Source organism: Helianthus annuus, chromosome 16 (genome assembly GCF_002127325.2).
Source record: "Helianthus annuus cultivar XRQ/B chromosome 16, HanXRQr2.0-SUNRISE, whole genome shotgun sequence".
Classification (NCBI taxonomy): Eukaryota; Viridiplantae; Streptophyta; class Magnoliopsida; order Asterales; family Asteraceae; genus Helianthus; species Helianthus annuus.
The window spans coordinates 15,374,268-15,390,150 of record NC_035448.2 but is presented as its reverse complement, the minus strand read 5'-3'; the positions used below and the strand labels follow the sequence as shown (position 1 = coordinate 15,390,150).

At 36.1% G+C, this 15,883-nt stretch overlaps 1 long non-coding RNA gene and 1 other non-coding gene across 2 annotated transcripts; both read right to left on the bottom strand.

Moving 5' to 3' along the window:
* Positions 1-4,047: 4,047 nt before the first annotated feature.
* On the bottom strand, positions 4,048-4,121 carry TRNAI-AAU. The gene has a single exon. It is a non-coding gene; the product is annotated as a tRNA-Ile (tRNA).
* A 1,044-nt stretch (positions 4,122-5,165) lies between these two features.
* Positions 5,166-6,409, bottom strand: LOC110917323. The gene is made up of 3 exons (XR_002580481.2): positions 6,266-6,409; positions 6,088-6,177; positions 5,166-5,389 (listed from the first exon to the last, which is right to left on the bottom strand). It is a non-coding gene; the product is annotated as an uncharacterized LOC110917323 (long non-coding RNA).
* Between the last annotated feature and the right edge of the window lie 9,474 nt (positions 6,410-15,883).

Here is a 15,883-nt window from a genome sequence, read left to right as displayed (position 1 = left end):
TAATGACCATGTCCCGGATATCCTTGGCATCATTCAAAGAATGGCCACGACCTTAGCATGCGGGTGTAGGCGTACACCCGTCAGTGCATTTACAATTAATATGGTATAACCGCCGGTTTTCCGCCGCGGGACTATACTATGTGGTGTGTCTATTAATCTTTAACCCGACACGACCCGGGCAACTGAACGCATAACAAACATGTAATTTTTTTACAAGATTATATATAAATAATTATCCCAAGTTATAAAAAGTTTTGAGCCTTGTGCATTCAAATCCATTTAAAACATTTTCAAAATGAGTCAGTTAAATTGTGTTTACCAGTGTAAACTGACGTATTTTCCCAAAAAGACTAAGTGCAGGTACTATGTGTAATAGGCTGGTCTCTCCTAGCGTCAAATAGAAGTCTCGCAAGCTTAGATGCCTGAAGTCTGTTGAACAAAGTTTCCTCTTTATTTTGATCCGCCTGTGGATCCTTTACATTCCGTTTGTAATACTTTGATATTACGTTATATCGGTTTGTAATATATTTATCTTTTGCTTCCGCTGTGCATTTAAATTTGTGTTGTATGACTATGACGATATCAACTACGTCACGATACTCCCCACCGGGCCCACCGGTAATACGTGGAAATATCGGGGTGTGACACTATACTCTTACAAGAAATTGATGATAGTAACGAGTGGGTCATGGGTGTTATGGATGATGAGAATGATAAGACTTCGGAGGTTGTGTTTGATGATGATAGTGGTTTGACATGGCGTGTTTTTGAGAAGGCTTCGGGGGTATTTGAACCGATATATGCAACAAGATCAAGTACACAACAACAATCCAAAGAAAAGGATCCTCCTTCCTTCACCCCTACTCCTAGTGTACCACTACCTAAGAAAGCACGAAACAAAAGACTACATGTATTGATTAATGAAGGTATTCAAGATGATGAAGAAATCGAAGAAGAACTTGGCTTGAGTGAAGAAGATGGTGAAGATGTGGTACTTGGAGTTGACGATGATGATGGAGATAGTGACGAAGACTACTAGTTTGGCTATATTGTCATTTTTGATTACCTATTCTAAAGTTGCAAACACTTAAGCAACCTTCTTTTGATTACCTACTACATAACTATTCGAGTTTTTGCTACTTAACTTGATATAGATCTATATTATGGTGTTTTAGATGTTAAATATACATATATTAATGTGTTTTATGTGTTATAGGTGCCTTATATGTAATTTATAAGATTTATTTTAAATATGTGTGCCTTGCGTACAAAAAGCCTGCCGCTTTTGCGCTTTAATTTTAGGCCTCATCGTTTTTGTGAGCTTCCCACTTTTTTAAACCAAGGTTTTAGCGAGACTTAGCTTCTCGCTAGAGAGTGCTAGTTATTAATAAATCCCGCCATTAAACAAAACATAATCTATATTCTAATAATTAGTAAAACTCGCCATCTCAAATATCTACCTAACCAAATTTTTGAAAATTTTAATTTAAAATACAATCATTTATTAGTATCACTAGCTTACAACCCCGTGTATTACACGGGTTAGATGACGAAAAAATGTAAATTATAAACTTGTATATAATCCTTATTAATTAAATGACTTATTTAGATAAAATAGTAAAACAAAAGAACAGTTATATTTTCGCTATTCAAAATAATTTTCTAAATTTTCACTTCTCTTTTGAGATACTACAATCCATTTTATTATGTCTTCAAAAGAAGTAACACTAAATAATAATAATAATAATAATAATAATAATAATAATAATAATAATAATAATAATAATGATGATCATAAAATTGTAAGTATTTTTAAAAATAATTATAAGTTATGAGGTTATGGTAAATGAATTGTAATTAAATTCTACTTTGTATATATATATATGTTATAATAAATACTTTGATATAAATACTACTTTTATTTAGATATATGGATCATGAGACAAGATACGAATATCATCATTATATAGAAAATATTACATATTAAAAAAATCATACTAAAAATAAAGTATACGTTTAAAAAAGTAAGACTAAAGTTTTTTTAAACTATAAATTTGAGCGTCTACAACAACTTTTTTAATTAGTAGTTGACATTTAAATATTCAAATTAAAATTTTTATAATATTATATAATGTCTTTATTTAGCATGATGATAATGTCTTTAGTTGCGTAATATTATTGAAATTAAGTTTAATATTTAAAACTTAATGTTATTAGGAAGTTTGGCCATTTTTTAAGATGAAAACATATTGATAGTAACATAAATTTAAAACTGGAAGAAAATATTGAACACGTGTATTACACGGCTTAAGTAAATATAATGTTATATACGTAATAGCAAAAAAAATATGTCTTTTAAAAACCATTTAGTGTTCGCTTTAAAGATAATTTGGTACTTTATTTAGATAATCCGCTTGTAATTTTAGTCTTCTAAGTTATATACTATAAGTACTTGTACATATGATTTGATACTTTATTAATAATTAATTTTTATATCCAAATAATATATTGTATCTTAACAAATATATATGGTTAGGGTAAAATGAAAATTTCGACAAGTTGTGAGAACTTGGCCTTAGAAAAGGTTTTTTGAATTTTTTTACATGGGGTGTGAATGAGCAGTTAGAGACTCAGGATGTTAAACTTTTTGATTTTAGATTCAAATGGTTAAAACCATTAAAACATAGGGACTCAAAAAGTAATTTACTATTAATTAAATTTGAAATTATACGTTTGATATCTAAATATATTAAATAATATTATACTTATTATATTATTTGATACATTTATATTTGTTATAGATAATTATTAATTAAATTTGAATTTATACGTTTATTTCTAACTATATTAATTAATATTATATTATAGTTTTTGTATAAAAATTAATATGTAATACCATTATTAAAAGGGAGGAGACACCAGAGAGTGACACGTGTACAAAAAGATTTTTGTTTATTAGTATAGGAATTAAAATACAATCATTTATTAGTATCATTATTAGTGTTATTGTTGTGCACATTTTTTACTATTGATCGGTGTGGTCAAATTGTAGCCCTCTAACCAAACATTATAAGTAGGCTTAACAAATCAAATTGTAGCCCTCTAACCAAACTGGTATTGGACTTCTTATTACATATTACATATTACATAGTTTCTTTAATTGTAAATGGATACATACAGTGTGCTTTATGTGACTGGCTTTTTCATCTAATTCAAAAATCCCCTTGGTGATATGAACCCCAACTTTAATTGTACTTTACGAGTTCAAGACATACGAGATGGCCCGTTATATATCAAATTAACATATAAACTTTCACGCACATATAATAACAGGGTTTTATATGATCAGTATATATGACAGTAATCGTTCTATACATGTCATAAATCATTTATCCTAGGGTTATTGGATTTTAATAATCCTAAGTTTCACCAGTCGGCCGATAATAATCTCAACTTTAAAAATTCCATCCAATAATCCCAATTTGTAAAAGTTTGGCCGCCATTGATCCTTTTCAAAGATATAAGAATTTGGTCTCCTCAATAGATTCAATTACACCTAGAGACTTCTTAATTGATTTAAGTGTACCTATGTTAGAAAAGGATCAATGGTGGCCAAACTTTTACATGTTGGGATTATTGGAGAGAATTTTTAAATAAGGGATTATTATTGGCCAACTGATGAAACTTAGGAATATTAAAATCCAATACAAGTAGTTTTAACCATCTTGATTACTAGTTTTAACCTATTACAAGTAGTATTTGGTTAAGCACAAAAAAACTAGCACTTAAATTATCCATTCCTATTGTTGATGTAATATAGATGCTGATGTTTATTATATTATATTGTATTGTATTGTATTGTCAACTGTAACTATTTATATTAGTGGAAAGAATAGTAAAATACATTTTAAACAAACAATGGTATCATCAAGAAGATTGTTTTGGTTAACTAAAAAAAAGGGTATTATCACTAACGACAGAGAATGAATCGTACGAAAGTCACTCTTGACATACCAACCAAAAAAAAAAATTAACAAACAAAAAAAATGGCCCATGCAGGTCTCGAACCTGCGACCTTCGCGTTATTAGCACGACGCTCTAACCAACTGAGCTAATAGGCCACTTTTGTTTGTATTCTGTTCTTTATCATTGTAAATATGATCTGGTTTACGTTATTTAAGATCTTGGATTATGTAAATAAGAGTTTTATTAATCTTGTTGCTTATGGCACTATGAAAGAGTGACAATTGGCATGCAAAGTTTGCAAACAGAATATTCATTGAAATTATTCAAACAGATGAAGGAAAAGAATGAATCTCGGGCTCATGACGTGTGCAGTTTATATTCATAGTTGTTAAAAGGCATCGCCTCCTGCGCCTAGACCCAATTTTCAGGCAAGGCAAGGGAATTGCGCTTTAATGCGAGGTAGTTACGCTTTAGTTCTCTAGGTCATGATTTAAGCGCAGATTCCAGTGAGATTCCCGGATTCTGGAGAGTTTCTGGCCAGATTCTCTAAATTTTGGCAAGCTTCCAGCCATGTGTCTACTTTTCTACACTAATTCACTAATAGTTTTAAACTTTTGGTGCTGATTAGATGATTATTAAATATTATATAATAGCTTTTGTCTATTTTATTTGAAAATTAATATTATTTTCTACAACATAATATATTTTAAACTTTTTTTCACTGTGCGCTTTTATTTTCTCAGGCCCTCACTTTTTTGACGCCTTGGCCCCAAGCGAGACCTATGCGCCTTGAGCGCGCCTAGCTAGCGCCTTTGATAACAATGGCTTATACAATGTGATATAAGCTCTTTGCTTCAATGTTAATTTGAATTGGAATTTTGTGCGATCCAAATTAGAGATGAATTATGGTAATCCCAGTCTCATACTTGACTGGTGACCAGTGCCCAATACCTATAGAGTTTTTGGGTACAAATTAAAGTTTGTTTGTCTGGTTGGTTAAAAAAATAAACATGTTCTTGTTAACCCACCTCGATGCGGCGGGGGGCATAGCATAAGCGGATTTTTTTTCACATGAAGTTGGTTTCTTTATATCGCATCGCGTAATCTACCAAGCTTAGTTGTACAACATGTCTAAACTGACATAAAAGCCTCAAAACCGCGCAAACATCATCAACATCAACATACTCATTGAAGCCGATAATTGTCATACTTCCACAACATCCAATTATACCGAACAAACCTAACCAAATTCAAACAACAAAAGCTATACATATTCATAACTTCATACTACTGTACCAAAACAAACCTTCCAGATCCATTGCCTTCACTCCAATCCAAATCAACATCCTTTGGCACCGTAACCACCAGCTCTCCGTGACTAAACTCCGCCGTAGCGAGCTCCAACACCGTATCCTCCGACAAACTAAAATGCCACATATTCAGTTTCATCTCACAATGAATAAGCATGACAAAACATCCCACGCTTTTTTTTTTTTTTGCACCTAGGCACTAGGCAAGGCCTATACGCCCCTAGCACTTTTAATAATTCTGCCTCAAACCAAAATACTACTCAAAGTCTATTTATTTTTCTGTCAACTACATACGATACGATATTGTTTGTACTATAATTGTTCAGTTAATTAAATTAAAATGAGACCTGGTCAAAGAAATTGCGTGAGGCTATTTATAAATAAATGTAATCATTAAACAATTTAAGGACTAATCGAGATCGACTGAGCGGATTCTTTCGTTTTTTGTAGCTTATCTTGACTGAGCTCATTCACACCTGTTTAACTTAAGAAAACTGCCAAGATAATAAAGGTGCAATGCAATGTGTGCATAAAAAGTTTTATTTTTTTCAAGTTTATTAGATCAAAACAGTTTTACTTCTGGTTAAACAGGTAAAACTTTTATTTGGTTGAAAACCAAAAACCAAACCGAATTCTTATTTGGTTACGGTTCAGTTTGACCCTTACTGAATTCAATTTCGTTTTCAGTTCCACCCAAAAAACTTCCAACCTGAACCAAACAACCTAAAACCCAAATCGATGAACACCCCTAGAATAATCTTGAAAATACACATCCAGACACTCCTAAAACGTTAAATTAGCATAAACTTACAGCAGTTGGGAGACCAGTATAAAATACACTATCCGAATTCAACAACCCGAACACCGACTTCTGATTCACATACTCAAGCACTCGTCCAATCTACATCAAACAACCCACAATTCATCCACCATTTAATCATCAATCATTCACAGAAATATAATAATCAAACCCACAAAACCCAACTTACAGCAGCAATGGCACGGCGAATCTGCGGCAGATTTATGTGTTAAGTTGGTGGAACAAATCAAAATTACGTAACCAGGTTTATAGAACAGATCTTGAAGGTGGATCTTAGGTTCTTAACCTCACAATATCCACATGTTGCACAAAAAAACTTTAGAGCACGAGAAAAAGCTCAAAATGAGCCAACCTTATTAAGCCTGAGTCGAGTTTGGACCTAAAATAAAGCTCGTTTATACATCGAGCCCGAGCTCGAGCCTGGCATGTGAAGCTTGTCAGGCTCGTCGAGCCTTAGTGTAATATTGTTTTATTAATATTTAATAACATTTACCCAATATCTAAAGTTGTCTAGTAAACGAGTCGAGTTGAGCCTATTTAAACTTGTTTACGCGTCGAGCCCAAACCTAGAAATAAGTTTGTTTAATAAACAAGCCTGAGCTTCACTTACCGAGTCTATTATTTATATTTTATATATTAACTAATAGATGATAAACGATTCAAGCTCGGGCTTTGAAAACAAAGCTCGAGCTCTCATCCCTTAATGAAGCTCGAGCTCAAGCCTGGATGAGCTCGGGCTCGGCTCTTTTGCACCCCTACATTTGGTGATGTGTGGGTTAAATTTGATGTTGTAATGTGTTTAGTTGATTGTTTTTTATTGGTTTTTTGGTTTAGAACATCATTACTTTGAGTATATTGGTGAATTGCGGGTTGGAACGTGTTTAAACTAGGTTTCTAGGATTGAACTTGTTAAGCCATTAAGTTAAGATTGAATTTTAATTGTGATTTTTGAATTTAAACGGTTTGGTTGTGTTTAAAACATTGAATCAATATTCATTCAAGAGTGAATTTCAAGGATTCTCCTTTATCTTTATACCCATTTTCAGGCGTTGTCCTTTATGTTCAAAGCTGACGAGTTTTATCCTTTATGTTTTCATATCATACACATTTTGTCCTTAGGCCTAACCCAGTTAGTTTTTTCAGTTATATTTGGTCATATGCTTTGCACATGAGGGCATTTTTGTCAATTCAAAGGTAAGTTCAAGGACAGATTTACAGCTCAAAGTTTCTGCAACCTTTGAATTGACAAAAATGCCCTCATGTGCAAAGCAAATAACCAAATTTAACTGAAAAAACTAACAGGGTCAGGCCTAAAGGACAAAACGTGTATGATATGAAAACATAAAGGACAAAACTCGTCAATTTTGAACATAAAGGACAGCGCCTGAAAATAGGTATAAAGATAAAGGACAATCCTTGAAATTCACTCTTCATTCAATTTTGGTTTCTTTACATCATTCCTAGCAATTTGGTATTGGTTTGTGATTTACGTAAATGAATCGGTGGTTGTGAATAGAATCCGTTAAATTCGATTCCATAACTATCAGTTTAGCACTTGGTTAAACCATATACATAGTCACCATTAATGACTTCTCACTTTTTTTTTTCGAACGGCCAACATAAATTTATTAAAAATAGTAAGACGCTAGACACCAAAACTACAAGGAATCAAGAAGGATTTCATGGACGCTTCACCCCAAAAAGAGGCCAAAGCCACCAAACACAGACTAAACAAATACTTCGAATTTTTTTTTCCAGTCCTCCCAAGTCAAACTTGCCTCCTCCAGCACTTTAGAGATCGAAATAGGGGCACTATCGAAGACCGTTGCATTTCGCATTCTCCAAATATTTCACATGACAGTAAGAAGTAACGTGTGGATAGCTTTTTTCTTCTTCCTCAAGCCTGGACTAAAGTTGTGTAAATCTAATAAATCCTTTATGTGGAATGCCCATATTGGCGGAATCTTGCACCAAAGAGCGATATTTTGCCAAATGACTTGAGAGAATTGGCACGAGAAAAGAATGTGTTCGCTTGATTCTTCAAAGTCGCCTCAAAACACACATGACGGATTACTAACATTTATGTTTCTCTTGGCTAATGCGGATCTCGTAGTCAATCTTTCCTTTTCCGCCCTCCATGCCACCATCGCGACTTTTTTCGAAACCCAGTTATTCCATACAAACAAATAATTTGGGGCTGACCTGTTAAAACTTCAGGCGACTCTTTTTATGTTGGAAACCGAAAAATCGCCTGATGAATCAAGGTTCCATTTGCATTTATCCTTGCAAAATTCCAACATAATATTCAAATTATTTGGCTCCAGTTGGCCCATTCCCTAAAAGATATATTGTCCAGAAAAGTTAACTTGCAAAGGGTCCGCCACGGTACAAAGTTTTGACATCTTCAGCTGAAACAATCGGGGGAACATAGTATACAAAGGTGACCCACTAAGCCAGCAATCAAGCCAAAAGGATGTATCAGTTGTGTCCACCACCACAGTAGAAATTGCATCTTTTAAATCCACCCCCATTCTAAATAAATACCGATGAACATTCACTATTTTTCTCCAAGGACCGGCTATGGATACTTTTGATGGAATTGTCGACCACGATCTTGAGCTATGATGTATTGCCCAAATTACCCTCCTTTCCCGTTCTAAATCTCCACCACTACTTAGCAAGCATAACTAAGTTGGCATCTTAAAAGCGAACCAAACCCCAAACCACCATATTCAACTGGTGCAATCGTTTTTCCTATGCGACCCAATTCTTTTTTGCCTTTTCTTCCGACCCGCCGCAAAAGAAACCCCTTCTAAACCTTTCTAGACAAGTACTTGAACCGGAGCTTGTTCAGAAGTACGTAGGAAGCGAGGTTAATACCGACTTGAGTAATTTAATCGACCCATAAGACAAATTATCCACCTTCCAAAGTGATAATCTATTTCTAAAAATATCGATCAATGGTTCCCAATTTTTAATGAGGTTCATGTGCGCCCCAACAACCTAAGGTGCTTAAACGGAAATGAACCTTGTTTAGAGTTAAAAGTGGCAGCAATGTTTTGAAGGTCATGTTCATTCACCACAACACCATATACGCTACATTTCGATATATTCACCTTTAACCCAGATGTTAAATAAAAGTATCTTAGAATCCTACGCAGATTTATAGCATTAGCCGTAGACCATTCCCCAATAAACATGACGTCATCTACATATAAGAAGTGTGACAAAAGTGAACCATCCAAAGTACAGCGGAGGCCTTTGAATAAACCAAGCCAAACGGACCGTTTCATGATACCTATGAAAGCTTCCATAGTTGTAACAATCAGAAAACTTCTTTTTTTTTAAACACTGTTTGATACTTTCCATTGTTCTCTTTGTGAATTCGATACCTGCTTATCCTTATTAGTAAAGGTGGCTAATACTTGAATTTTTTAGTAACCTTAGATAATTAACTGTGGAGGTATGGGGATTAAACTCCAACATCACCCAACTCATTTGCACATCTATACACCTAAGACTTTTAATAGAGAACATCTTAAATCTTAGGAGCTGTTACTTTGGAATGGTTAATTGTTAAGTGTTGAACAAGTAAAAAGTTTGAATTATTAAAAGTCAGTATAATGCTAAACCGTTCAGAGGCAAATGTTTGACAAATTCATATTCAAATCCGAATTAGAAGTCTTATCAATTCACACTCAGTATAATGCTTAACCACTTAGAGGCAAATGTCTGAACCATTCAGACTCAGAGATCTGCTTGCGAAACAAAACAATCTAAACCGTTAAGTCCTCCTCGTTAAGAACTAAATAAACAACCCCTTGAATTCAAAAATATCATAAAAGTTGGAATTCTATAAACTGGGTCATGAGTTTTTAGTTTACAGCTTAATAAAATAAACATTACTAATTTTTTTTGGCAGTTATGATATTGTTAGTGAATGAAAGTTATTATCTTTAGTCAACCCAACTTCAAAAGGTTCCGGGACTGAATCCTTGAAGACCACAATCAAAACACTTTAGCAAGTGTTTTTTTTTTTTTTTTTTTTTTTTTTTTTTTTTTTTTTTTTTTTTTTTTTTTTTTTGTTACAGAGCATTCACATCCATTCCATCATATTCTCACCCTAAATTACACTACATTTTCTCTCTCATTTTCAATTAAATAATATTTTTTATACCTTTATTATTACCTTTTCTCTCTCTTCCACTCACAACCATTTTCAAAATATATTAAAAAATTATAGGGGGTGAACAGTGTCCCTCAAATATACAGATGAACAGTAACATTTTCTCTCTCCGCCACTCACAACCACTTTTTATCCTCTTTATATTTTAAAACACACACATAATTTAATTCCTTGGATAAGGGTGTCCGGGGCACCCTCGGTGACCCCATGCGGGGACCGGTTTTACCGAGCGGAGAGGGTGCCGCCGAAGGCGGATGGAGGGCAATCGGGGAGGTGGGTCGGGGTGAAGTCACCGAAGAAGGAAGGGGGAGAGTGTGGGGCCACCATCTTTTCAAACCAATCAATTATTTCCCTTTTTTTTAATAAAAAAACAAGTCGCCTAATAAGGAAGTGTCGTGTGACACCTGTGTCACCGCGACCATCAAACAAATACCAAGCCGATGAAATATTGTATTTCATACTTGGGATCTTGTATAAATATGTGTATGTTTTGCACATATCAATTATTGTTCAATTTCAAACTCTACATTGCTTTCTAGAGCATTATACACAAACTGGTGCGTAAACGTACTCAGTTTAATGCGACAAATACTCCGGAACATCAACATATACTCAACATACCTTAAATAACCTTTACATAACTTAGAAATAAGTTTTGAAGGCTTTGGTATGGCAAAAACAAGTTAATTCGCTTACAGGGACTAAACTTGACAAACTGCGAAAGTATGCCAATTTGAACTGTAACGAACATTCCGGAACATGTCCATAAGTTAAACATACCCTAAATATCCTTTACATAGCTTAGAAAGAGGCTTTGAGGTGTTTGGTATGCTAAAACAAACTTTTGGATCATTCAGGGACTAAAAGTGTCAAAAAGTGCACAAGTTTGCACTTTCGCGCATAACTTACGTTCTGAATACATCCATACATCCAAAAATTTATGTAAGCATCCTTATATTATGCCTTAGTGTTTGGCATGAGAAAAATCCGTTCGTCGCGTCATTTGGATCGTTTTTCGCGCTTATGCGCATTCCGTCGTAATTAACCGAACATCGCGATCGTACGGCCAAACGAGCCAACATCCGGAACATTTTTGAGCATGTTTCATGTCCACAATGTTTAGGCATCATTTTAGGGCCTTAAAGATGGCTTTACGGGCCTTAGAAGTGTCGGAAATGGCTTAAATACGCAACAGGGACCAAAACTGCCATTTTTGAAAGTATGTGCAGATCAGAAGCTTCAGGCGGCCCGCGTGAGTTTTGCCTAAATGTTGAGGCGGGCCGCGTGAGACTGTCAGACAGATTCAATGTATGCATTTAATGCAGTTGGCCTTTCGTTCGATCAAGGGGCGATGCCCTTTCACCCAATCAAGAGCCAAGGGGCATTTTCTGACTTACCACAACATTTCGACAAGTGTACGCACGAGATCGCGGCACGATATTCGATAAACGATCCTAACGGTTCCACTTTTCCTATAAATACCCCCCCCCTTTTGTGTAAAAATCACAAGAATCAGATCTAAAAGCTCTAAGTTGAAGTTTTGCTTCATACCTGAGTTTCTCTGATCTAGATTAGCATTCGGGGACCCTCCGTACGTATTCTTTCGTTGTTTTATCGCTTTTCGAGTCCGAAAGTCAACGTTTTGTTGACTTTCTGCATTGACCAGCTTATGGTCGATGCGAAGTTCATGGAACTTCATAACGTGAGCGTAATCACGATGGTTACAGTCCGTAGTGACTATACCTACTGATTACCACGTTATCTAGGCTCAGTGACGAGTCGTAGTTTTGGCCAAAATGCGCATTCTTGCGTATTTTGTAACCAAACTACTCGTGAGCATCAAAGCCGTTTGATTTGATGCCAAACCTGTTTTCTAAACTTAGTTAAGCATGTTCTAACATGCTTAGCTCGTCACTTTTAGTTTAGTACATATATAGGGTCGTAAGGTAAGCGATCTAAACCATCGCTTATACTTTCGAACCCGACCCATTTAGTCGATCATTAGGATCCGACCAAACACATTAGGTGACCATAGCTATAACCTTCCGAGGTTATACCTTGTGGTCACGATGTTAGGCGTTCCAAACGCGTTATACGCGAACGACGCGTTAAGGTAGCATAAGCTACCTAAACGGGTCGTAATGGGTCGCAAGCGCATAAGTTAGGTTTCATTTTAGTATGTAGGCTTTGTTAAACCATATTACATGAGTCTCCATACTCGTTTGGTTCGCGAACCCGCATACTATCCGATCCTTCCGATTTTGGTCCGGTATATTAATATAGCTACCTATTAGGTGCCGTTTGATATTCCGTGATCTCTAGCATTATTTGGTCATTATACAAGAACTACAAAACAATCTCAGGTGAGTACATTGAACCCCTCTTTTACTGTTTTCCAAACTGTTTTGGGGTGAAACACATGTGCCTACTTGCTACTTTCATGCTTTCCGGTTTTCACATCATATACTGCTATGTTCGATAGTACATATATAGTACATGATTTCATTGTGTTTATGCTATCTATGCCCATTGTGTGCGTACTTAGTACATTGCTTTACATCACATTTCATGCTACGTACGCCCATTGTGTGCATACGTAGTACATTGTTTCACATTGCATATCTGTTGCATATGCTCATCCAGCATATGAACACATTATTCTACATTTTGAACCGTTGTACTCTACAATACATTTCATGCTACGTACGCCCATTGTGTGCATACGTAGTACATTGTTTCACATTGCATATCTGTTGCATATGCTCATCCAGCATATGAACACAGTATACTACATTTTGAACCGTTGTAACCATTTGACTATGTGAACCGTCTTACCCCTTTGATTTCATGAACCGTCTGTAACCATTGAACCGTGTAAACCAGTTGTATCCGTTGACATGGATTACATTTGACTATACATGAACATTTCTACCGTTGTTAAACATTTCATCTTGATGGTTTGGTTTGAGTAAGTGATTTAAGTAACGAGGCATGTGTAATATGATACAAGCATGGTGGATACGCCGCTGGTACTTCCTATATATAAGTGTTTGTATGGTATTACATATCGTAGCGTTATTTGAATCATTTCAATTTGAGACATATGACATTTTATACAAATAACACACTTTTCATGAGACATTGTTTTACATACTCATTTTACATGGTTATCCGTTTAACCATACAGTGTTCTCTTATTTATACATATCATCTGATCTTATCGTTTTTCAAATAAGTTACAAGACAAAGCAAATTACAAGGTTCATGACTAAACATTTTCTCAAACATAAGTCATGAATTCCGTTTTCACAAAACCAATGTATCTCACAGGCATTTTTATGCTGACGTACCTATTTTCACATGTGTTTTCAGGAGATGATGCATAGGACTTATCAAGACATACTTAGGCGGACCTGTGCCTTAGTAACTTAAAACGAGACAAGAACTAGTTAATTTATGTTATGTACACTTTGATTCTTGTTTAAACAATGTAAACATTCATGTGTGATTAATAAAACGAAACTTCAATTGCCATGGATTTGAAACAACTGATTCTGTTACAACACTCCCCGACGTTTCCGCCACGTTTTGTATGTTCTACGTGGTCGGGGTGTGACAGAAAAGATGGTATCAGAGCCAATGGTTATAGGGAATTAGGTTATTAGTAATGCTTTGACCTAGTCTATAACCTTCCTAGGACCCTAACGCGAGTTCACTTGTGTTTAGTCATAAAACAATACCGTCACCTATCCTTAGGCGACGACCACAACAAGAACATAAATTTCAAAATCGCCTTGAAAACTAATCATCTGTTCTAGGATGATTGATTACTAGGTTTTGAACCCTCTATTGTAAGGTTTTGAACCCTTTGTTATAAGGTTTTGAACCCCTTTGAATTTTCAAAACTCTCGTCAAAGTTTTGGGTCCTAAATAGTGTGAACACGTGCGAACTGGAAGAGTGAATGCCTGTACCCTGGGTTTTCTGTCTAAGGTTAGAGTGTTCGTACAAATCCACATAATCGGACCAGTCACTCTTACCTGAGAACTCTTGGGGTGAGTGTCCACTTATAGGTGAGCATGTCTTCGCGATACACTATGAGGATCTATTTGCTTTGATTCAGCCTTGGTGTTGTTTGTTTGCTTCATGATTCAAACAAATGACCATCAACCGTGATTATGGTCGGTGATTGTAACATCCTATTCTTACCCAATACCATTTTATTTGTTTCCTTTCATGTTTTCCTCTTTTAGAATGCCTCCTCGACGCGAACACCAGATAGCAACTGCCGAGCTGGCAGAAATTATTGCGCAGCAGATGGCTGCTCAATTCCCAAATCTCTTTGCTCAATGGAACCAAGCCAACAACAACAACAATGGTACATGCAATTTCAAGAACTTTAACTCGACTAAACCACTCAAGTTTAGTGGTTCTGAGGGAGCAACTGGGCTTCTCCAATGGTTCGAGAGCATCGAGAATACCTTTCGCCACGTGCAGTGTCCGGAAAATCGCAAGGTCGAGTTTTCTTCGAGTGTGTTTCAGAAGAGGGCTCTTACATGGTGGAACGGGGTAATGAGAGACCGTGGTGCAGATGTTGCTCTGGCACAAACATGGGCTGAACTGAGAGCTCTTATGATGAGAGAGTTTTGTCCTCGTCATGAACAACGAGCGTTGGAGAAGGAGTTTGATGATTTGAAACAAGATAGTGGCGAACACAGGGCATATACTGATAGGTTTGAGGAGTTGAGTCTATTTTGCCCGACTATGGTCGCCCCACTCGACAAGGCATCGACGGCCTGCCTGACTCGGTACAAGACATTGTCACTGGTAGCAACCCTACCACACTCCGTCAGGCCATTGAGCTATCTGCAACCTTGACTGAATCGCAGATCAGAAAGCATAAACTTTTTCGAAAGGGTGACAAGAAGCCAATCGAGGAATCAAAGACCATGGATGAACAGACTGAATCTCCTAAGAAGTCAAAGAAGCGAAAGGCTTCTCAGAACTTCGCCGTGGTCGCTCACAATGGTCAAGCCGTCCCCAACCAACCAGCTCAACCCCCTGCTAGAAAGCCATACAATGGAACTGCACCCTTGTGCAAACAATGTAGCCTCCATCATCACGCCAATGTACAGTGCCGCAAATGCCAAACTTGTGGACTTATAGGCCACACAGCAAGAGTCTGCCCAGCTGCAGCTGCACCAAACCAAGCTGGCAACAATCCTGCTCAAGGTCGTTTTCTACCAGGCTCTTGTTTCAACTGTGGCGAGATGGGTCATCTCCGAAGAAATTGCCCAAAGCTTGCTAATGCAAACCCAGCACAGGGATGAGCATCTGACTGACTAGAAGACAACATCGTTTAGAAATAATCGCGTCTTATGTAGTATTTTCTTTTGTTGTCAAGATCCAAGAAACAGTTGTTATCATTGTTTATAAATAAATCTTTTATTTGCATTGCAATGTATTTCTGTGGTTGCATGTATAAACGACATATCCCTTACAATACCGACAATCAAGGAACCGTATTCCTTGAAGAACAAACTACCCCCAAAATTCTCCCATTCTATAAACGCTTGCGTCTTCCACGAAATTCCTAAGTACCC